This window comes from Pelodiscus sinensis, chromosome 6, assembly GCF_049634645.1.
Source record: "Pelodiscus sinensis isolate JC-2024 chromosome 6, ASM4963464v1, whole genome shotgun sequence".
Taxonomy (NCBI): domain Eukaryota; kingdom Metazoa; phylum Chordata; order Testudines; family Trionychidae; genus Pelodiscus; species Pelodiscus sinensis.
The window spans coordinates 92,490,146-92,515,090 of NC_134716.1; the positions used below are offsets into that span (position 1 = coordinate 92,490,146).

At 45.1% G+C, this 24,945-nt stretch overlaps 1 protein-coding gene across 4 annotated transcripts in view; it reads right to left on the minus strand.

Annotated features, from left to right (window-relative positions):
- The window catches only part of KIF2A (kinesin family member 2A), a 95,848-nt gene that overhangs the window by 70,401 nt on the left and 502 nt on the right, over positions 1-24,945 (minus strand). The window lies entirely within an intron of this gene.

The window sequence follows — 24,945 nt, forward strand, 5'->3', positions numbered from 1 at the left end:
TCAGTTTCAGCAGCAGCTGACTTGGGGACGCCTGGGGCAGAGCAGCTGGGGTGCTGCTGGGTTGGTCCAGTAGCGCCGCCGCCGCTCCTCGGCGCTACTGGACCAACCCAGCAGCACCCAAGCTGCTCTGCCCCAGGCATCCTGATTCAGCCGCTGCTGAAACTGACCAGTTTGCTGCCCCAGCTGCTGTACCACAGGTGTCCGGAGCAAAGCCGCGGAGCACGGGGGAAGCGGGACAGCCTAGACGCGCCGTGGCTGTCCTGCTGCCCTCGGGCTCCGTGGCTTTGCTCTGCTTTGCTCCCCGTCCCCCTGGTCTACAGACCAGGGGGACGGGGAGCAAAGCGGCGGAACACGCGGGCAGCGGACAGCCCAGACGCATCTGGGCTGTCAGCTGACCGCGCGCTCCGCGGCTTGGCTCTGCTTTGCCCCCCCGTCCCCCTGGTCTGCAGACCAGGGGGACGGGGGGGGGGGCAAAGCAGAGCCAAGCCGCGGAGCACGTGGGCAGCAGACAGCCCAGATGCGTCTGGGCTGTCAGCTGACCGCGCGCTCCGCGGCTTGGCTCTGCTTTGCCCCCCCCCCCCCCCGTCCCCCTGGTCTGCAGACCAGGGGGACGGGGGGGGGCAAAGCAGAGCAAAGCTGCGGAGCACGTGGGCTGCAGGACAGCCATGGCGCATCTAGGCTGTCCGTCCCCCTGGTCTGCAGACCAGGGGGACGGGGAGCAAAGCGGCGGAACACGCGGGCAGCGGACAGCCTAGATGCGCCATGGCTGTCCTGCAGCCCACGTGCTCCGCAGCTTTGCTCTGCTTTGCCACCCCCCCCCCGTCCCCCTGGTCTGCAGACCAGGGGGACGGGGGGGGGAGGGCAAAGCAGAGCCAAGCCGCGGAGCGCGCGGTCAGCTGACAGCCCAGACGCATCTGGGCTGTCTGCTGCCCACGTGCTCCGCGGCTTGGCTCTGCTTTGCCCCCCCCCCCCCCCCGTCCCTCTGGTCTGCAGACCAGGGGGACGGGGAGCAAAGCAGAGCAAAGCCACGGAGTCCGAGGGCTGCAGGACAGCCACGGCGCGTCTAGGCTTTCCCGCTGCCCCCGTGCTCCGCGGCTTTGCTCCAGACACCTGTGGTACAGCAGCTGGGGCGCTGCCAGTTGGTCCCGTAGCACCGCTCTGGGCGCTACTGGACCAACCGGGCAGCACCCCAGCTGCTCTGCCCCAGGCGTCCTGATTCAGCCACTGCTGGTCAGTTTCAGCAGCGGCTGACTTGGGGACGCCTGGGGCAGAGTAGCTTGGGTGCTGCTGGGTTGGTCCAGTAGCGCCGAGGAGCGGCGGCGCTACTGGACCAACCCAGCAGCACCCAAGCTGCTCTGCCCCAGGTGTCCCCAAGTCAGCCGCTGCTGAAACTGACCAGTGGCTGACTACAGGAAGCCCCTGCCCCGGGCTTCCTGGAATCAGCCGCTGATCAGTTTCAGCAGCAGCTGACTTGGGGATGCCTGGGGTTCTTAAGTTGAATCTGTATGTAAGTCAGAACTGGCGTCCAGATTCAGCCGCTGTTGAAACTGATCAGTTTTAGCAGCGGCTGAATCTGGACGCCAGTTCCGACTTACATACAGATTCAACTTAAGAACAAACCTACAGTCCCTATCTTGTACGTAACCCAGGGACTGCCTGTACAGGTAAAACCGGGGGGTGGGGGGTGGGGGAGGAGGGTGGACTGATCTACTGGTCTTAAAGACGGAATGAGATTGGGAACACTGTCAAGCTCCGTCTGTGACCGGAGGTGGTAGAGAAGAAACTAGGGGGGAGTCTCATGCATGTGTGATGCCTGCAGAGTAGAAGCATGTGGCTTGAAGCACACGCACACATGCACAGCCCCAGGGACACTGCACTGAAAACTCCGGAGAATGAGCTCTGCGGCAATACTGGCCTAATGTGAAGCACCCACGTGGACATCTGTCAAAGAACAGGAGATATGCAATTTGGCAAACTTCCTTGGCTGAGAGGGGTTTCATTTGCAGTTCCAGTTTTGTGATCCTTTCAGTGAAAGCACATTACCTGAGTGTACGATATATAGTCAAGCTAAACATATGTTTGAGAATCTTCTACAGAGTTCCTAAAATAGGCTCAGAACCCTCTGACCAGCTTGATACCTTCAGTTGACAGGGAATGAATAAAAGCTAGTTATCCAACTAAAATGGAGAAGATTTCCTCATTAGCACCACCACCGGATCTGAAATATCTACGTGCAAGCAACATGAATTGGAGAAGTGGAGGTTTTGTGGATATGATTTTGCAAACAGTGTATGTCTTCATGAAGTATAATGTCTTCATATAAAATGTTTCCTGTCTCAAGGATAGAAGAATTTTCATCATGAATAATTAGTGTACTACAAATGAGTCAGCCGAGCTTATAAGGCCATACACACTCAGCTTGATGGCATTTGTCTGTAATTAAATAACTTCTGAATGAAGAAGCAGATGAATTCCAAACTTTCAGGGACTGTTTAGATAGCAATTACTACAGCCCCATTGATTTTAGGGGGGAAACAGCAAGAGGAAAAATAGTAAGACACATGGGAGCCCTGCAATCTGTTTTGTGCAGCAACAATTTGAAGCACTTCTGCAAGTATCTTCAGATGAAACTGAGTAGTGGCACTCATTTTGCCATCCAGCATGATAATATACCCTCTCCACACGTTCTCTGCATTCTCCCAATAGAATTTAAAACCCTGAACAACTTATCGCCCAGAGAATCAACAATGGTGGGGATGGGAAATGTGTACACCGAATCCCTGGCAGGGGAAGGGATAGAGAATGAGGGACCCTGGTATACTGGTAGGCCTGAAGGTAGGGAGCATTTGGCAGACGTAGAAGAGAATAGGTAGCACACAGAGACCTTACCATGGGGGGGGGGGTAAAGAACATGGGAGGAAGGAATGGCAGGCACACACAACCTCTGATGAGAGATATTGAGGGATCCTGGTGTGGGAGCAGAGGAGAGAAGAGGCACACCAAGGCCCTAACATGGAGGAAACAATAGGAGGGAAGTAGGAATGGGGTTGCACAGAGCCATTAGCATGAGCAAGAGATGACAGATCCTGGTATAGGAGGAAGGAGAATAGGAACACACTGAAGTCCTAGCAGAAGGAAATGTAGGGAGTCCCTGAAATAGAGGGAGGGAAGGGGGAACAGAGTGTTTATGGGAAGAATGCACAGAGCCCCTGGTAGATGCAATGGATAGAGATCCACTTCTTCCATACACTCTCTACCTTCTGCTCCCCTATTTCTGAAAGAAATCCAAGAAAGATGCACTAAATGGTAAAGTAAACCAGGCCAAGCCTTATAACACATCCTGCAAGGGAGACTGAAGACAAAGATATCAGCACACAGGATCTTCCATGTTAGATCTTCTACATAAGAAAGTTTTTCAGAACAACATGTGTTTTTCCTGGCATAAATTCGCTTGCATACACACACAAGGTTTATTCCCCCTCCCCTATACCCTTACCCCTGATTTATCTGGCATCTTATCCTGCTTTAATTCATCTTTCTGGAAGCAACATATCTTTGTCCCTGAATAAGTTACACCAGTATAAGTTTTGCGTGAATACAGCCTTATTTCAGGATGACAACACCGCTCAATGGGTTGTCAGTAAGACAACTCCCTATTGTACTGATTTACCCATGGACCAACCTGTCTGTTTACCTGTGTGCCCTCCACTACTTGAGTCATTCTGACTATCACCTACCTATTTAAATGCTGGTACACACACTCCTACATGCACTTGCTTGCTATTTCAGTTTGTGACGAATACACATACCCACATTCCATCATAGCAGCCAGACCCTGTGCGGTCCAATATAGGGTGTAAGCGACTAGTTGAGTATCCAATAAGCAAAAGTTTATCGGATTGTTGATTAGTCCCTAGACTAGTCACTTCCCCTACCCCTTCCCCCACACGCCGTTGCTGCCTTTATCGGAGGAAGCAGGGGTGGGAAGCAGGAGCCAATGTTGGGGTGAGTTGGCTTAAAAGCCCTTGGGGACCAGCACTGTCTCCAAGGGATGTAGAGGAGGCAGGTGGGTAGCAGGGACCTGGCGCGAGCCAGGAATCAGTTGATTCCCAGCTCGTGCCCAGTCCCAGATGCTGTGCCTCTGCTTTTTAAATGCATTATGAGCATGCAAGCTCTTAATACAGTACATTTAAAAGGCTGATGCATAGCGGGGGACCCAGCGCAAGTTGGGAATCAGCTGGCCAAGCTTGCATTGGGTCGCCCTGCTGCGCTTCAACCTTTTAAATGTATTAGAGCTGGCAGGCTCTTAATACATTTAAAAGGCAAAGCTGCAGGGTGGGAACTAATCCCACTGCGGCTCCCCTACTTATCAACTAGTTGATAGAAAAATCCATCAAGTAGTCAATTAGTGGATTAAACGAAATTTAACATCCTTAGTCCAAGCCAGGGCTTCCTTACCCTCCTCAAGAACAAGAGCATGTCCAGTCCCATCTTTGGAGGAGCCATCAGAATGTGACAATATATGAGCAGCTATGCAGCAAGAACAGAAGAAGAGAAACGGCTCAGTGCAACACCCAAGCTAAGGAGCAGAATTATAAAAACACAAGTGACAAAAACAAGCACTGTAGTATCATGAGCACATGTCCTGACATATATATGCACAGTGCAAGGAGTTAGACATACTTTTGTGAGGAAGACCACCACAGAACCCTGCTGTGCTGTAGACAGTTTCAAAAACACCCACCTGATCAAGGAAATCTTATCACAGGAGTCTATGAACAGCCACAGTCTCTTCTTCACGTCTAATTTCAAGCCAAACACTTAGGCAGAGAGCACTGGAGATGACCCTTGAGAGTTAGGCAACAACTCAGCCTGACTACTGCAAAGGGGACTTCAGCCATAAATGTTATGCACTGTATTACACTAAACTGTCCAAATACTGACTCCATAGTGGGATTTAAACAACTTCGTTCCTGGTAATATGCGGAGTTGGGAGGATGAAAGCAGACACATGCCTCTTTCCACCTGCTCTCCATCCACTCACTAACCCAAATGGCATCAGTTCCAGAAGAGTTTCTTTCACTGTAACTATGGAATAAGTGTACCATCTTCTATCCCTCTTCCCATACTCTGTGATGCTCCATCTTCCTCCTGGCCAATAGCAAGTTAGTCTACCTCTAAGCCCAATACAGAGGCAGCAAGGTGGTAGGTGCATAGTCATAAGGATTAATCTATTAGACCAGGCTTTGTTCCTCCTCTGATCTAAAATGCCTAGATCAGACATATGGCACAAACAGACCAACTTACTGTAGAACATTGTTATATTTCACTCACATACAGTACCCAAACCTAGCTATGTCATGCAGTTTGCCAAGAACACAATATTTGAGACACCTCTTTCACTTCCCCAAGTACAAGAACATCTCCCCAAGACAAAAGAGCAACTACAAACCTGTACATTTTTACACATTGTGCCTCCCCTGCACCAAAGGACGTATGTATTCAGCACTTTAGGCATATCTGCCCCATTTCCAGTGGATTAAACTTCGCACTATGGTCTCTTTATAGTTTAATCAATTTAAAAAAATCATGGTTTGGAAGGGTTAATTTGTTGATGATTTTAAAAATTGTTAAATAATTTCAGTAAGGTACAATTCCCTGTAATAATATCCATTCCTAATTTTAAAAAAAGTCATACAAACCGTATCAATTTCCTTCTCTGACTGTGGCTACAAAGCTGACTGCCTGACTAGCGGGGGAAATTTGCAGAGGCAAAGTCAGAAAATCCTGGGAGTCTCTCCACCTTTTGCCTCCCAGTTCTCAGTGAGGCACTCCCCTTTGCTCTCAGAGATGTGCAAAATACAAAGAGCAGTTTACATGAGATGGATGTGTCTCAGAAGTATCCAGACTGGCTAGGAGACACCTTCACCTTCCCTTCAGTCTACCAAATGCATGTTCCGTTGTAATTCTCCATGTACTTACTATATAGTTAAACAGCTACTTTCTTCTATCCACTAAAAGGCTTCATAAGCCAAAGAATTAGAGTTTGATAAGCGAGATCTCCCAGGATGGCTGAAGGAACCACAACACTATTAATCGTCCACAGTAGTACTAAGAACAGAAGTACAATTTTTCATTGCCTTACCCTCATATGAGTTTCTAATAGGGATATAAAATACTGTTAATTAATTAATTGGTTAAATACTAAGTTTAACCAATTAACTGATTAAATAGGGCCAGGTGGAGGAGAGGGGGAATAGGCTCAGCAGGAGCCAATCCGGGAAGCCGATCCAGGAAGCCACCTTGATACAGAAGCAGCAGCTCAGGCAGACAGGCAGCTCCCCAGGAGCCAGTGCATGCTGGGAGCTGGCTTTTAAGCCGGCTGCCTGCATGAACCGAGAGCATGTGTGTAACTGTGCACATTAACCGTGAAGCTCATCAGTCAACAGTATACATGGTTATCCTTTCACATCCCTAGCACGTAGCTGGAGTTGCACACCTTACTTCAACATTGCTCAGGCAGCAGGAAATGATTCAAAGCTCCCAGACGTGGCACTACCCCCAACAGGGGCCAGAGCCACAAGCTCTTTAAATAGTCACAGAAAATCCAGGCGCTACCAGGCAACGTGGTTGTGGCAGGGCCCTTTGCTGTGTATTTAATTCAAAGCCTCCAGCCCCCAACAATTCTGGAGGGAAGGTACTCCCCAGCCCGCCCTTTCTGCCACAGGCACCGCCCCTTCCCACAGTGGAGCCAACCTGTGATCAGCTACCAAATTTCATGAAGTGGCCCCCCCCAGAGAAAATTACCCACCCCATCTTAGACTACATAGTACCTATGTATAGCTCCACTCAATCACCAAGGAGAATCTGCAAACATGCTGTGCATTATCTCCTTAAACGAAAATTGGGCCAAGATATTGTGGCTTGTATTTTTGGACAGGGATTGGCGGATTTATTATTGTACAGTGGCTACCAAAATATTTCCACAGAGCAATAAATACTCAGTATGAAAAAAAAGTCAAGAGATTTTTAGTTACTACATAGTTAACCAATTTCTTCTATAGCACAATCTTCCCCTTTGATGTCTTTCATCCAAAGCACTGGCTATCCCTGTTTAATTTAGATGTGACCTTCTCATATCTAAAAATACAACTGCAAGCTTAAAGAATTGAGGGTAGGATGGTAAGGAGGGGCTGTGGGCAGGAGACTGTGGGGGAGCAGAAAGGGTTGGGGGCTGAAGCTACTCCCACCCTGGAGATTCGTACCAGGGATGCTTGCTCTTCCCCATCCTATCCCTGTCAGGGAGTGACAGAAAACTGCAGAGCTTTTGATATGGTCACCCACAATATTGTTGCCAGCAAGTAAAGGGAATATGAATTGGATAAATGGATGGATAGAAAGCTGGCTAGACCAGTAAAAAGTCCCAAACTTTTTACTTTAGTTGGAACCTGGTTTTTTTCAGTACTGTTTTTTGCAGCCCAAAGAGATAAACGCATATAAAAAAAAGAATGAAAAATGAATAAATTTTCAGCGTTTCACCCAGCTGCATCCTCTGCCCAGCCTAGACCAGGGCTTGGGGGACCCGGTGCTGCACAGGCACGCCAGGAGGCAGGAGCAGGAACAGATTGGAGGTAGGGTATCTGGTTAGGAGGGAGGGTACAAGGAGGGGTAGGTTTGCCGGGTGTCTGATTTTGTACCAGACAGTCCAATATTTGAGGGTTCTGTCCAGGAAACAAACTGAGAAAATACCGGACATATAAAATGTCCACTATTTTCTAATTAGGTAAGTTTTATTATTATTAGGTGTATCAGTCCGTAGCTGGGAACTGCCTGGCTGGTAGATATGCTCACGCTGCATGAGTGTGTCTACTAGCCAGGGAGTTCACAACTACTTGAGGGAGGGTAAGGGGCGGGGGGAGCAAAATGGAATCCCCAGGGCCAGACTCACTCATGTGCCTGGGTCTGCATGTGCCTGGGTCAGTCCCAATTCCCACCAGCCAATTCGCTCACACTCACCCCCTGCTTCTCCTCCCAATCTCCCCTCTCCAGTCCTGCTTCCAGCAGCCAGTTCCCCCCCCCTTGCTCCCCACCGATCTCCCCCGGCCAGCCCCGCTCCCCCCTACGACCTTCCTGACCAGCCCCGCTCCCCCCACCCCCTCCCAGTCAGCCAATTCTTCCCCGCTTCTCTTCCCGATCTCCCCTGGCCAGTCCTGCTGCCCCCGTCCAGCCCTGCTTCCGGAGGCTGGTTCTCCCACCCTCACCCTCCCAACCTCCCCCAGCCAGCCCCCCTGCCCCATCCCCTTCCCCGCCCCCCCGTCCAGCCCTACTTCTGCCACCCAGCCTCCCTTCCCCCGATTTCCGCCGGACAGCCCTGCTGCCCCCAACCCTGCTTCCCAGCAGCTGGTTTCCCCCACACACACACCTCCTCCCAGCCCACTCCACTCCCCTCCCCTCCCAGCAGCCACACTGAGGCCCGGTATTTTTTCCCACGGCTCAGTACCAGGCCGTGGACCATAGTTTGGGAAACGCTGCTCTATGTTAGAGGTAGAATCTAGAGAGCCAGCCAGAGAGCCAACCTCTATCAAAGATCACAGACACAAACAGTGCCTGGTGGGTTGAAGAGGCGCCTAAGAGGGGCATATGAACCATTTATTTTAACTTTAGTTACACCAGAAGGCAACTGAACTCATAGTGACCCAGAGGGCTGAACTATGGGAATCCTTGGGCAAGACAAAATACACTGCTGAAGGGAAAGTGATGTAGGAAGTGCTTGCAATGCCACATTTGACCACAGCATGGGCCACTAGGGGAAGGCACGCCCCTATGAGGACTCAACTTTAATAAGAAACAGTATTTTGTAAGCCAAAGGAAAAACAGTTCTCAAAACTGATTCAATGGATCATCCAAGAAGACATTATTAAACTAAGGAGTTGATTCCACATTAGGTCATCCAAGAGACAGCAGAAGTTTTACCTTTGACATAGCAAATGAAGGAAGATTAAAGCAGCTTAGTCCTAGAATGGAGAACACTGAATTTTCTCAAACAGAAGCCAGCAGACCACAATAAAAGATCTCAATACTCATTCCAACTCTATGCCAAACATGATCTGTATTGTGACAATAAATATTAACAGTACCAAAACCAAAAAAGTTATATCTAGCTTCTAAATATTTTCAGCTAACCTACCAAGGATACACTATAACATTCCATTTTCTGCTCAAAATTTATCTGCCTTACAACAAAAAAGTTTGTTACTCAATTGTCAAAGTAGTCTTATATTTTTACAATCACTTCTTGCTTTCTGCAAACACTATTCCATTATATTTTTCTAGCACACAGCTGAATATAGCAGCTGTGAGACTAAGAAATGCCAGTTACCAATTAGGCTGGCATAAACCTTGTCTTGCATATAAAGTGAGATTCAATTTCAAATGCTGAAGCACAATAGCCAAATGAATCTGCAGTGTGGCTGCAAGGCATCAGTCCTTAATTTGTAGTCCATTTTCTGAAGTAAGAGTATTTAAAATATCAAATAAGGATTTTTATTAAAATGTATTTGACAGGATAAAGATAGAAAAAAAAAACAAAGAATATTTTTCTACAAGACATCTCAAAAAGAGGAAAAAAACTACAAAAATAAAGCATCTGTTCCTGATGCACTAGGAATTCAAACTCAGTGTTTCTTCAGTTTCTGTTCCCTATACAGGCAGTCCCCGAGTTACGCGGATCCGACTCACGTCAGATCCGCAGTTACGAACAGGGTTTGCTGCCCATCTCCCTGGTCTGCTGAAGACAAGCAGACCAGGGAGACGGGAAGCAAAGCCTCTGAGGACGCCGGCAGCGGGACAGCCACGGCGCGTCTGGGCTGTCCGCTGCCCGCGTGCTCCACGGCTTTGCTCCCCGTCTCCCTGGTCTGCTGGAGACCAACAGACCAGGGAGACGGAGAGCAAAGCAGAGCAAAGCCGCGGAGCACACGGGCAGCGGACAGCCCAGACGCGTCGCGGCTGTCCCGCTGCCAGCGTGCTCCACGGCTTTGCTCCGACGCCTGTGGTACAGCAGCTGGGGCACTGCCAGTTGGTCCCGTAGCACCACTCTGGGCGCTACTGGACCAACCCGGCAGCACCCCAGCTGCTCTGCCCCAGGCATCCTGATTCAGCCACTGCTGGTCAGTTTCAGCAGCAGCTGAATCAGGACGCCTGGGGCAGAGCAGCTTGGGTGCTGCTGGGTTGGTCCAGTAGCGCCGAGGAGTGGCGCTACTGGAGCAACCCAGCAGCACCCAAGCTGCTCTGCCCCAGGCATTCCCAAGTCAGCTGCTGCTGAAACTGACTAGCGCTGACTACAGGAAGCCAGAGGCAGAGTTGTTCTGCCCCGGGGTTCCTGGAATCAGCCGCTGATCAGTTTCAGCAGCAGCTGACTTGGGGACACCTGGGGTTCTTAAGTTGAATCTGTATGTAAGAATTGGCGTCCAGATTCAGCCTGTTGTTACTTATCAGCGGCTGATTCCAGGAAGCCCGGGGCAGAGCAACTCTGCCTCGGGCTTCCTGTAGTCAGCCGCTGGTCAGTTTCAGCAGCGGCTGAATCTGTATGCCAGTTCCGACTTACATACAGATTCAACTTAAGAACAAACCTACAGTCCCTATCTTGTACGTAACCCGGGGACTGCCTGTATTCACAGAATTCAGATTCACATTACAGTATGTCTGTATTAACTGTATAAACTTGTGTTGCACACCATAAAGGATACCTATATTACTTCCCATAAAATGAAGTACTCTGAATTCACTATACCTCATATAAATTCACATGCAGTGTGTAGATGACTACAATACAGTTAGTTTATTTGTGTTGGAAGAATGTGGCCAAATGTTATTGTGTGTGCTAGTGACACTGAAAGTGTAAAATGAAAAATGTGAGCCACACTCCCTTCATTTTCCAGCCATAGTATAGAAAGCCTGAAGAAAGTGAGCAGGAAATGCAAAAGCAAACATTCAGAAAAATTTCATGAAAATCGATTCCACAACTGAATCTTACTGGAGACTATAACAGTACAGGAGAAAGTTTAGGAATAAAGAGAAATTTACAAAAAACAACTTTGGCCAAATTCAACATTCCAAATAGCCCCTAAATTAGTTAGTGATTCTGAATGTGTATACTGAATTATACACAGCTTTTTTACCCACATCTGGACTGGCTGATTTTACCCAAATACTCTTTGATTCTGCCCTAATTCTGATCTTTCTAACAGATTTCAGTGTGTTATGCAAGATACCCATCAGCATTGAGCTGGCAATGATAGAGAAGGAAAAAAAATCAAGATGGCTGGTTAAGAATAATTACCCTATGGTAAGGCATTTTTCCTCACAGGAGAATTTTAAGCCAAAAGCTTAAGCCAGGGAAAAGGGGTGCAACTCTGGGTTTTTGTTGTTTTGTTTTGGGAAAAGTTATAATGGTCTCCAAGGGATACTGTGTTTGCACTTTTCCATGTGCAATTTAAAATCTTAACTTAAGAGACACTGTGCTGTGGAGAAACTTCTAAAGCCCTAGGAACAATACAGGGTGTGTCCAATTAGTCACATGACCTTAATATCAGCTAACTGTTTATAATGGTTTCAGGTTAAGGTGGCATGAAAATGAGAATTCAATTTTCATGGGGGGGGGAGGGTGCGGGAGAAGGAAACTAGAGTAATAGTCTGACCTTACCGCTGAATGAATATGGGAGATATTACACTAGATCAGACCAGTGGTTGAATTTTTCAGTATTCTGTCTTTGACAGTGGTCAACATTAGATGCTTCATAGGATGAGAAGCAGACACTTACCTATTACATTTATCTATACGTTTATCCTCATGGGCCTCATAAGTACAGTATCTGTCTGCCTCCCATACCTAAAAAGATGACAGGGTCTAATTGTGGAGTAGTTTCTCAATAGGCAAGAAGTATCCACACTTCATCAATCAAGGGGTTAACAAGATAATGTTCCTGTTAAACATATCTGGCCAAGTTATAATCCTCTGAAAATTCCCATTTGCATTTCACAGAAAGTGTAATTATACATTCAAAAACAGTCTCCTGAAAAATACTTTAGATACGTTATATAAAAATGTTAAGAAAATACAGAGGTGTAAAATCAAGCACACCAAGGTAGCAAATACCAGAATTATAGTGGGTCATGCAACCTTAATTCTGCCCCCATATGAGCATTATGATATTAGCTAATGAAAACAACATTTTCCTCAGGATCTCACCTTCCTTGAGTGCTAGGACAGATAATGCTCAGTGAGTAAATCAGCTTCATGTAGAGGATGAGGCTGTTACCAATGAAACAATCTCATTTGCTACTTAAGTTGTAAAGCATGTTGCTAATAAGGCAGGGGACTGAAGGAAGAAAAAGAACAGTCTTGTGGTTAAAACACTTAACTACACAACAAAAGAACTGGGATCTATCCTTGCCTCTGCCACAGTTATGTGGAAAATGTTGGTCTTAAATATGGCCTCTACTATATTTTGCTCGTGGAGCCAATCTTCAAGTGCTCAGCAGCCACACTTTAGTCGGAGTGAGATTTATGGATCTTCAGCAACTCTGAGAAGTCAAACCCTAAGTGTCAAGTTGGGCACCCAATCACAGAAATATTCAGCCACTTTCACAAATGTTGGCCCTAAATCTGGATTCCCCCCCGCAAATGATTTTGCTCCCTGTCTCATATGGGTATTGTGAGACTTTGTTGCTAATTGCCAATGCTGAGAAAGCTTTTGTCCTTCATGGGCACTCAAATCCTCTCCTCTCCCCATGACAAAAGCTTTGCTACAGGACAATGCAAAACACTGCGCGGGGGGGGGGGGGGGGGATGGATTTTGTTGGTAAAAGTGTCAACAATGTTTACACTGCCCTGCCAATAAAAGCTGGTAGTGTAGACATACCCTTACTTTCTTCCTTGTGAAAGACTTTGGCAACCCTTGATTCTGACATTTCCGCACAGTTTATTCCATAGGCAAGTACTGAGGTACCAAAATAGGCATCAAGCTCTGGAACAAACACATCTCAAGACTGACACTGAACTACTTTTTAAGTACAAGTGCTGCTGGACCACCAAAACAGACACTGAAGCATCAACAAAAGAGAGTCACCAGTGTCAAAATTGGGTGGAGCACCAAACATATATTGGTATACTGAGGCATCGGTAATACCAAAACACAGTTTCTAAAGTGCCAAGTTGAACACCAAAATATAAAATTGTCATAGCTGGAAATTAAACCTCAAAAGAAAAAAAAAACCAAGCTCTGCCTCATTTCTTGCACTCATGCTACCCTTTAGTTGAGATAGTGGATAAGAAGAAATCTCCACAGTTGCAGACAGACTATGTTCAAGCTTGCCATGTTGGTGCTACTCACCCATAAGGATTACCTAGAACTGTAATCCTTTTTTGCTATACATTTTTATTTGCTTTTCTACACTTTTAAATCTTCCCACAATTCAATCACAATAATAACCATACAACCAGAAAAAAGCGAATCAGAAAGATGACTTAACAAGCCTTTTTATCTCTAATTATGGAAGCTCTGCTTGCAATTCCATAGTTAAGGTTAAGCTGTCTTTTGCACTTAAAAGAAGGATTCCATTATTTAGTTATATATAGAATAAAGCAAGATATCAACCCAAAAATCACAGTTCTTATTCTTTGGCACAAAATTCATTGTCTAGGATCTGACAAATAAAGCTATTAATAGTTAAAACTTGTGTCCTTTAAGAAAATTGGCATCAAAAGTTAGAATGGGTTTTGCAAATGAACGAGCTCAGACCTTCAAATGTCTAACAAAGTTAATGCTTACTGAAATCTAATCTTATATTTAGAATCTTTTTGGTGTAGCTTTTTAGAATGGTCCTCTTTTGCTATTGTTGTTCATAATTGGAAGAGAGATTCTCCTTCAGCTAAAGCTCAACATATTCTTCTATATAGTGAATTTCATGAACTATCCTCTTCCAAAACTGTTACTATTGCACCCAAGCAAAAGGCTCAACATGAAGGGGTTTCTTTTAAATGAAATATTAACTCTGAATTTCCTGGGTTTGTAACACTTGCTTCTAGGATAGTTCCAAAAATCGTTTTTAACCTCTCATCACTGATGTACACTCCACATCTTGTCACTTACAGTTTTCATAATAAACCTGCTACAAGTAATCAACCACTTTTGGATTTGTGCCTACAGGGCCACTATCAACCTATTCAGAGATCTTAAAATTAAGACTGCACAAACTTAAAGGCCTATATTTTAACAGCTATTAGCTTGTAGCCTAGCCTATTTTGTCTTTGAGCAATTTTATACCTCTACTCATTCTTGTCACACCAACCTTAACAGGGTCTTTTTCCTCCTTGATGTTGACATCCGTCCACTATTTGTAGACATAGCTCTTATTCTTTCACTCTTAACCCCAAGCTATACCTATTTTATTACCTTAATCATTCTTCATAATTTTAATTGCTCCAAACCCCTTTTAGTTCTAGCTCTGTGTAACCTTATCTTTCTAATCCCAGCGGGTGAAATGTCAACAATAGAATATTAATCTAAAAAAACATACAAAACCATGACTACTTCAGGACTGTTATTCATCTTTAGTCATATTTTATGGTACAGAAAAAAAATAAAAACATTTTTTCAAAACGAAAGACATGGGAAGAACTAAAGGGATTTAATTTCACATTCCAGCCCCCTCTTTTTAGGTATATTTTCTCTTTCCCCACACACCTGTATCCTTTTCCCTCCTGTGTTTCTCTTATACCTCTCATCTGCTCACATGCTTTGAATAACATGTTTCTCAGCAATTGGAGAATAAGGTGCTTCAAAGGAAGACTAATGCTCCTGCAGCCACACCAACTCCATAAATATGAGAAGTGAAGATCTTATTTTTCTAAAATGAAGCTTCAGATCACGTCTTTAGCCAGTGTTTGGAGATCCAGGGAGTAGCTTTCTACCTGCTCCTTAACTAATAGTTTAATCTTGTAGGCGAATGGCCTACCACCATAACTAGCTATTATTGTGCCCAAGGCAAAATTTTAATTATGTGCCCTCTCTCTTTGGGTTAGCACATGTCGTATTCTTTACTTTTGCAGCTTATTTTTACTTATTACTGATTATGATGTGTCAGTGGCAAATGCTCCACTTGCCCCGCCCTAGTTACGGCCCTGGAATGACCAACGTAAAGAGTGGGGGGAGAGCCTTCTACTGGGCAGGGTTAGCTACAGCATGGGTTTCTCCAGCAGGAAAAGGGAGAGAGATCAGGACTGTGCAAGCCCAATGATCACACGGCAGCTTTAAATCCACCTTTAAAAGTCTCTTTACACTAAACAAGCCTGTGGTACAGAAGTACTAATGAAAACAAAATTCCTCTAAGGAAGAAGATTTCTATTTTTGACTTTCAAGAATTATTTAGAATCAAACAGTACAGAAAAGCAGCCTAAATACCATGAAAGGCTGCAAGTTCCATCTCTAATTTTAAAGGCAGCACAGTAAAACACTAATCCTTTTTAAAGTTTAAATTACATGTGATATGCCACTAACAAGTAACAACATCTCCTGTCGTGTTCCTCTGCAGGTACTGAACTCAGAATGGCTGGATCTAAGAACACAGCCTTTAACTACTCAAGCTTAAGTGTCATGTCCATTAGTTCAGATGCAGTAGCAAATGCAAAGCTCTTTATGTGGTATTCCTGGGGGAATTACGCACGCGCACACACACAGACACAGAATTGGCAAAAACTGGCATTTTAAAAAAATAATATAATATAATCACACTGGTTTCAATTATTTTGATAATTTTATTTTTAGTACAATGGATGGAGAATGGGGTTGGGAGTACTGGAGGAAATCCCCACACTCCATCTAGCACAGATTGAACATCTCTGGTCCAGCATCATTGGGACTTGACTGGTCCTGAACAAGAGAATTTGCCAGACCAGGGGAATTCTCCTGCCATCAGCCCCCAACCCAACACCCGCTCCTGGCAGGCTGCCCCAGCAGGAAACCTTGTCTTGCCATCCCCAGCAACCTGGTTAGACTGCTTGCCTAGCTACTGCTGGCTCCCTGGATGACACAAGCTCCAGCTCCTAACGCAGTGCTCTGTTCCTGTGTAGCAGGGAGCAGCCACAGGCTGGGGTTCCAGCCCCATATCCACACAGCCAGGGGAAGACGCAGGAGTCAGGTCCCATCCCCACACAGATGGGGGGAAGATGCAGGGTTCCAGACCCATTCTCACACAGCCCCAGCCTGGGCCCGCACAGCTGGAGGAAGCCACAGGTCTTCAGCCCCGGCACTGTGCTCCCAGGGGCTGCTAGAGGGCTCCAGTCCCGGTCGCATGTTGCCCCCAACCGGGCTGCTGACTCTGATGCCTTGCACGGCTGGCCCTCCTGCCCTTCGGCTCCCTGGCGCTCTGTTCCAGCAGCATTCATGGTCCAGCAGGACCACGGATGTTGCCAGACTAGAGAGTCTTGGATTTTGAAGGTACAAACTGTAGTAATATAGCTAGTATTGACCCTTTACTTCCAGTTATTAGCCAACAAATATATGCAGCTATATGCTTAGTGTTAAATCATAGGCAACTGAAAGTCAAATGAGGGCTGAGGACTCAAACTCACAATTTATATTGACTACCTGGCCATCTCCAGAAAGGTATGTACAGGCTGAATTTCTCTAAACAGGCACTTTTAGGACCTAACTAGTGTGGAACTAGAGTACATCTACATTGCGGCGCTATTTCGGGATAACTGAAGTTATTCTGAAATAGTGTTCTGTGCATCTTAACAGCACACCCAGTATTTCAAAATACATTCGAAATAACAGGCTTCTTATTCTTGCTTTCTGTAAACCTGGTTGCATGAGGATTAAGGAAGAGGCTGGAATAGTGATTTATTTATTTCAAAATTAGCACTGTGTAGACAGCGCCAAATTTCGAAATAAGCTATTTTGAAATAAGCTACGTAATTTGCATAGCTCAAACTGCATAGCTCATTTCAAGGTACGTGCTACTGTGTAGACATACCACTAGAGAATTTGCAGACGTCAATATTGTCCAGCAGCATTACTCACACTTCCACTGCTTTCTGGGCTTTTGGAAGACACTTAGAAGTAAATTAGAGCTAAACAGAAGCACAGAACATTGAGAGATAGGACTGGTGGCTGTAAACAAACTATGTGACCGCAGGAAACTTGGCCACCTCCACGATAAGTGGACATCTGGCTAACTAAAATCATGCTGGACCACAGATGTTGCCAGACCAGAGTGTGCTAGACTACAGAGGTTCAACCTCTAGCAAATAGTTCATGAATCACATTTTGATAGGAAATTTATTCAGTCTAAAAATTTAGAACAGTTCTAATCACTTTTGGATTTGTGAAACCCTGACTTTGTTTTAAGTTAGGAGGAGAAGAAGCTGCATACCAAGGTTGGTGGCCCTAACTCTTACCATTTAGAAGTTCTTGAACAAATGGACTTGCAGATACAAAGACAGATTCACTCTAAAATTATTTATTTATACATACATATATAGCTGATAACAGGAGAGCTTGATAAATTGAAGTCAGGGGGCACTTTCAAGGAGGAACAATATCAAATTCTGCAAAATCTATTATTTTATTTGAAAAAATTAAGTTTATAGCACTTACCATTAACCAAGATTACTCTCAGATTACAATTTTAAAGTTAACAGATGTAATAATGGCACTATAAGTCTAGGAACAGCCACACAAGATCAGATCAATAGTCCATCTAGTCTAGTACTCTCTCTCTAAAACGGACTAGGACCAACTGCTTCAGAGAAAAGTACAAGAAACCATACAGTACGCAGTGGCAAAATGATATGCTCATAGGGAAAGTTTCTTCCTAAATTTCATCAGTTGGAATTGATATGAACTATTGACTGCAGCACAGAGTCTTCCAAGACTTACAGGGGTTTTCTATGTTTCATTAATTTTTTCCATCCATGTCAACATTTTTTTTTAAATCCTACAAAGCTCCTGACTTCAATGATATCTTGTGGCAATCAGTTCCACAAGCTAAATGCATGTTGCTTATTCTCTTAACTACTTTAAATGAGATGTCTTTCAATATCATGGAATGTCCATTTGTTCTTACATTATGAAAAAAGGTGAACAGAAGAGTTTGCTCTACCTTCTCCCTATCATTCATAGGTCCACATATTCCAAGGCCAGAATGAACTATCATCATCTTATCTGACCTTCTGAATAACATAGGCCATAACTCTCCCCAAAATAATTCCCAGAGAGAGTATATGTTGGAAAAAAAATCTAATCTTGATTTTTCAAGTTGTCAGCAATAGAAACTTCACCATAACCCTTGGTAATTTCTTCCAATGATATATTACCCCAGCAGTAAAATAAATATATATGTGAGTGAGAGAGAGAGAGAGGCTTTATTTCCTGACTGAACTTCAACCTCAAACCATTGTATCATGTTATTCTGAACGTAACCAAGTCACCCCTTGCCCTTCTCTTTGTTAAGCTAAATAGATTCACAGAGTTCATTCTATCCCTGTAAGGCAAGTTTTCAAATCCTTTAGATATTCTCTTGACTCTTCTTTGAACGTTCTGAAGTTGATCACCTTTCTTGAACTATGAGCACCAGAACAGGAGACAGAGTATTCCAACAGTGGTAACACCAGTGCCAAATACTAAGGAAAAATAACTCCTCTACTCCCCCAGATTTCCATTTATGTATACCAGGATCACGTTTGCTTATAAGAGCACAAGAACCACCATACCAGGTCAGACCAAAGGCCCATCTAGTCTAGCATCCTGTCTTCCAACAGTGGCCACTGCCAGGTGTCCCACAGGAAATGAACAGAACAGCTAATCATCCAGCGATCCATCCCCTGGTGTTTTGGTGAAAGCTTCACACTGGGAGCGCAAGTTCAGCTGATTATCCATCATGACACCTAGATCATTTTCAGATGCACTACTTCAGAGGATAGAATTGCTATCCTGTAAGGATGGCTTATGTTCTTGGTTCCTAGATGTATACATTTAGCCTTATTCAAACAAATACTGTTAAATTATGCCCAATTTACCAAGTGATCTAGATTATTCTGAATTAGTCCTTTTTATTATTTACCACTTTCCAATTTGAAGGTCATCTGCAAACTTTGTAATTGATGATTTTATGTTTTCATCATGAATCAAAATGTTAAATAGCATAGGATCAAGAACCAATCCATGCATGATCATGCTGGAAACACCCACTTAATGACAGTTCCCTATCTACCATTATATTTTGAGACATATATGTTAGCCAGATTTTAATCTACCTATGTGTACTATATTAATTTTGTACTATTCAAGCTTTTATAATCAAAATGTTGTATGATACCAACATCTTACACAAGTCTATCATGTCAACACTATTACCTTTTTCAAACTTGTAATCTCGTTTAAAAAAATAAAATTAGCTTGATGAGATCTATTTGATATAAATTCATTTTAGTTTATATTGATTACATTACCCTCCTTTCATATTTATTCATCTAGTCTTGTACCAGCCACTTCATTAGCTTGCTTGCCTGAGATAAATGTCAGGTTGACAAACCTACAATTACTGGGTCACCCTGTTTACAAACTGGCATAATATTAGTCTTCTTGAAGTTCCCTAATGCTCCAAGACTTATTGGAGATCACCATTAACGGTTCAGCCAGCTCATTATTCTGTCACCTCTTACTCATCCCCTCAAATACTTCCAATCTTTACACTCTCTCTTCACACTAAAGTTTTTCTATGCTTTTATTCATTCTTCCCACCCACTTCTGACCTCTCTCTATTTCTACTTAATCATTTCTGAGATAGCTAGCAGCACTTGAGAGTATTCCAGATGGGAGGTCCATGGTACAGTTGGACCTCCCTGGTCCAGCACCCTCAGGACCTAACCAGTACTGAATGAGGGGGTTTGCCAGACTAGGGGAGCCACCAGCCTCCCAACCAGGCTCCTCTCCTGACAGCCAGCCTCAGCTCCCAAGGTCCCATCCCAGCTTCTGACCCCGCTATTGGCCCCAGCCACTGGAGTCCACTCCCAACCAACTGGATTCCTACCCAGCCTTCACTCCCAGCCACTGGTGCTCTCCGGTGTTGGTGGTAAATCAAAATCCGTGTTCCAGAAAGATTCAACTGTATTATAACAATTTAATAAATTCAATGTTCTTCCCCATATTATTCCAAGCCTGCACACAGACAGCACTAGTTCTGTTTGAGTGGTTAGGGAAAGAGATGAGTGAGGATTTGGAAGCCGTATGAGGAGTAGGTACCATAAACAGGGCTGAACTGGGTAGGGAGCACATTGGGGAAAGAGAAAGGGATTCCAGCTCCCTTCTTACTTCCCCAGCAGAAGGTTGCAGTGCGTGGGATGAGCTCAGCCTCTCACCAAAAAATTGAACAAGTAGAAGGAACGTCAATATAAGTTGATTTATTATGGAGAAGAGTTAGCATAAACTGGTTTACTGAGGGTGGCCAGCTGTATTACTGTGCGAGTGACATGGAAGCAGCATTAGGTGATGTGGTGTAGTGCGTGTGTATACATCTCACTAACTAATGCTGCTTCCATGTCACTCACACAGTAATGCATCTCACACACACACAAACATACACTATGGCTGTGACTACATTGGCAAGATTTTGCGCAAAAGCGACTGCTTTTGTGCAAAATCTTACTACCTGTCTACACTGGCCGCGAGTACTTGCGCAAGAACACTGATGTTCTAATGTAGGAAATCAGTGCTTCTTGCACAAATACTCTAAAGCTCCCGCTCAGGGATAAGCTCTCTTGCGCAACTGTTCTTGCGCAAGAGGCCAGTGTAGACAGACAACGTTATTTTCTTGCGCAAGAAAGCCCGATGGCTATAATGGCCATCGGAGCTTTCTTGCGCAAGAGTGTCTACACTGGCACGGATGCTTTTGTGCAAAAGCACATCTCTTGCGCAAAGGCACATGCCAGTGTAGACACTCTCTTGCGCAAATACTTTAACGCAAAAACTCTTGCGTTAAAAGTATTTGCGCAAAATCATGCCAGTGTAGACGTAGCCTTTGTATGTGGACAGCTATTACTCAGGTGTGCAAAAAGGTCCCAGCAACATGATTCATGCTGGAGACCAGGAAACATGGGCACAGCCTGTGACACCTACTATATTTTTGGTCTGGTAAGCAGGTTTAGTCCATAAGGTTAGCAGGTGATGAGAATTTTGTTCAGGCTGTACACAGAACATTCATATTATGTCAAGTTATTCGAGTGACTCAGATTTTGCTTCCACAGAGTTGTTACATGTCAATAGGGTTAACAGATGCTCTATTTACAGCTATATGTTCATTATTTTCAAACATGAGTATTACATTTAAATACACTAAAAACTTTCTAAATAATTGAATTAGTGGACTGGTTATTGCTGTTCGATCAATGAAGGGAACTATTTATTCACTACAATTATAACTGAAAATACCAAAATGACATTTCTACCATTGCTCATCTCAAGAAACCAACACTTCCCAGTAAAAGCTACTATAAAATCTCTTCATGGAGGTATTGAGTTTCATCCAAAAGTTGTCATGATGTTTTGGCTACTGATTCCAAGAATGGATTTTATTTCTAGTATACTTATTTTCCATTTGCATCCTACAATATGCCAGTATTGGAACTTGAAATCCTAATCAAAATAATTCAACTTTCTAAAGTATTTCAAAGTCCTTGCTTTCAAGTGTACATATTGTAATGGTACACTTACAATATGTAAGACTATCAAATGCTGTATATGAATAAAAAAAGTTATTTTATAGAAAGTTGCCATTCCTTAAAATAATTGTAAAATTGTAGACTTTCAAAAAAGCAGGGCTTAAAGTGTTACAATTCCAAGGCAGCTCTGTCCACAGAGAAACATTTAGAATACTTAGTGGATAGGCTGGAGACTCAGCCTGCCCTTTGGTGTTACCCTAGAATGGGGGTGGGCAATAATTTTTCATGGGAGGGGCCACGCCAAGGTTTTGGCAAGTGGGCAAGGGCCGCATAACTATGGAGGCAGTGTGGGGTCTGAGACAGATATTGAGTGCAGAAAGGAGCTTGTGGTAGAAGCCTGGGGTACAAGATGGGGTGTGAAGTCTGAGAGGGAATCAGGGTGTAGGAGGGGGTTGTGATTTGGGACAGGGGTTTGGGGTGCAGGGTCCAGGAGAAGGTATGGATTCTGGCCTGTGAGAAGGGATCTAGGAGGGAGTGCAGGGTCTCAGATGGAGCTGTGACCTGGGAGAATGGGGTGCAGAGGATATGGGTGATGACCTGGGGCAGGGGAATGGGGTATGGGTACAGGAGAGGAGTCTAGCCTATGAAAGGGTGTAAGAGGGGGTGCAGGGTCTGGGAGGGAGTTGTGTGACCTGGGGGAAAGAGGGAAAGGGGTACAGAGGGTTTGGGTAGTGGCCTGAGGCAGGCTCTGGCACTTAACCTAGGCAGCTCCCAGCCAGTAGCCCTGCAGGAAGCTCCATGTAGCTCTGCAACAGGCAGGGGAGAGGGAGGAAAGAAGCTTCACAAGATGCCCCCTCCCTCAGCAAAAAAATCTCTCAGCTCCTATTGGCTGGAAACTAGCCAATGGGAACGGAGAGATTTTGCTAGGGAGCAGGGCAGGGCGAGAGCATAGAGCAGACAGCCTCTAAAGAAGCTGCAGCCACTCTCTGCTTAAAGGCTCTGGCAAGGCAGCCGCAAGCTGGATCCCATGGCTTGACGGGCCAGATCCAGCCTGCTGGCCTCCTCTTGCCCACCCCTGCCCTAGAAGCTTATCAAAACTTTTGTTGACTTCTCGTCCTAAAGAACTGTCAGATAAACAAAACAGGTAAATAAATAGCTACTTGATTTTTAGATATTATACTTACCCCTTATAAACCAAAACATGAATTTGAGTTATACATGTTCACTCAGAGTTAGCCTAGACTATTACCTCAGTGTAGCCCTAACCTTTCACTCAAGCTGCTAATCTGTTCCTTTTGCAGCATAGATATAGGTTAAATGACTCCGGAGCTGACAGTCCACTAGTACCTACCCACAGTGCCCCCATGTGTCTAGAAACAGTTTCTCCAATAATTCACTGAGAAATAATCGAAGTGGAAAGAAAAAATATGCATACATCAGAGATGAGAATGTTTAACCGGTAAACATCACCCTTACCAAATGAGGTTAACCAGTGGGGGCTGGAGTGGCCCTCGCCCGCAATGGAGGAGCCGCTCCTGTCTGGCCAGAGCAGCCCCCACTCGGCCAAAGCAGGCAAGGGGGACTCTCCAGCTTAGCCAGGCTGGAATGTCCACCTCCGCCAAACCCTGCTTAAGCAGTTAACTGGTTAAACATAACATGTAACTTAACTAAATGGGATTTTACATTGTGTGTGCGTGCGTGTGTATGTAATCATTACACATTTTGCTGCATCACTTAAGCTAATTATTAATGTTTGTCATATACAAGACTTAACTGTTCTCATTTCTGGTGTCAAAAGTGACCAGAGATAATCAGGAAAACAATTATTGGTATGGAGGCAATTTTTTTCCCCAAACATAAGCAAGACATGCAATCCACAATTATATCTACTAAAAGCTCACAGAACTCTCAGTCAAAGAATTTCACAAGCACAATGAAGTATTTTAAAAAAAGCACTATCTATAAAGAAATCTGCAATACACTGAAATCAATCAATAAAAAGCCTATCCCGTTCTGTGCGTCACACACAAGTCAATATCACAAACTGAGATGTTATGTATACTAAGTGATGGCAGTCTTAATGACATAAAAATGCAGTGTTTAACATTTGATCTAGACAAGCAGGAAGGGAAGGTAGTTAAGCTGCATCAGGATGTGTTATCTGCTGCCTCATGCTCTAGCCATACTCTTAAGCTTCAGCACCATGAATCTCCAGGGTTATCCCTCAGCTGCTGCACAAGGATCTGAACTTCTCAAGACAGGTTCTAAATAGTCAGACTACTGAACAATAATGGACTTCCCAGAAACAATCCCAATGTGATTCCATCCCCACAGAAGTTCAGATCTTGGAAAGGTGCTCACGTATTCAAAGAACAAAACTGCAAGTATGAAAAGCCTGTCCATTGATTCAACTACCAAAATCCTCATTCAACCTCTGACCTAAGCCCCTATTTAGACAACATACCCACTACACAAGTTTTATCACCCCAAAACGCAGTCACTGTCTCCTAACTTCATGTGCATCTCCAGAAATCAGTGCACATGCTACTGAGCAGGCAGGAAGGAAAAAAAATACTGGATCAACAACTGAGAGGTCTAAATACAGAGCAATGTATTAGATTGCAAAGAGGTGCCCAATAGCCAAAATAGCATCAGGGTTTCTGTTAGATGATGGAGGGAGGGAGTGTCCATTGCCATGTACTGTAAGTGCAGCTAGCCACAGCTTGTGTTTCAGTGTGACTGCGAAGTTATCGCCGTACATTACAATAGCCATCATCGCCTCTTCTGCTCTTCCTCCCCACCCATCTCTCACCCTTCCCCAGCCCAAACTTCCCTCTTTGTGGTCTCCACCCCAAATCAGTGCGTCTCCCCTCCCTCCAGTTATCTACCGCCTCACCCCGGACCAGACCTTCCGCTTTTTCCTTTCTACCTTCCCTTCCCCCCAGCCAGCCCATATCCTCCTTCCTCCCCTAACTCATCCCCGCTCCCCGAGCCACAGCCTCCATCCCCTTACCAGCCCCTCCCCTCCTCCCAGCATTGCAGCAGCCTCCCCGTCTCCAGCGGCGGCGGCTGCCGCCCGTGTCCCTCGCGCAGCTCCCCCCTCCCACCCGGCGCACCCGGGAAACGGCACCAACGCTCCCTAACAACCGCAGCAAACAGCAGGCCCAGGCCGGCCCCTCCTCGGGCCCCGCGCGCACAATGGGCCCCGCGCGCAGCCCCCTGCCTCG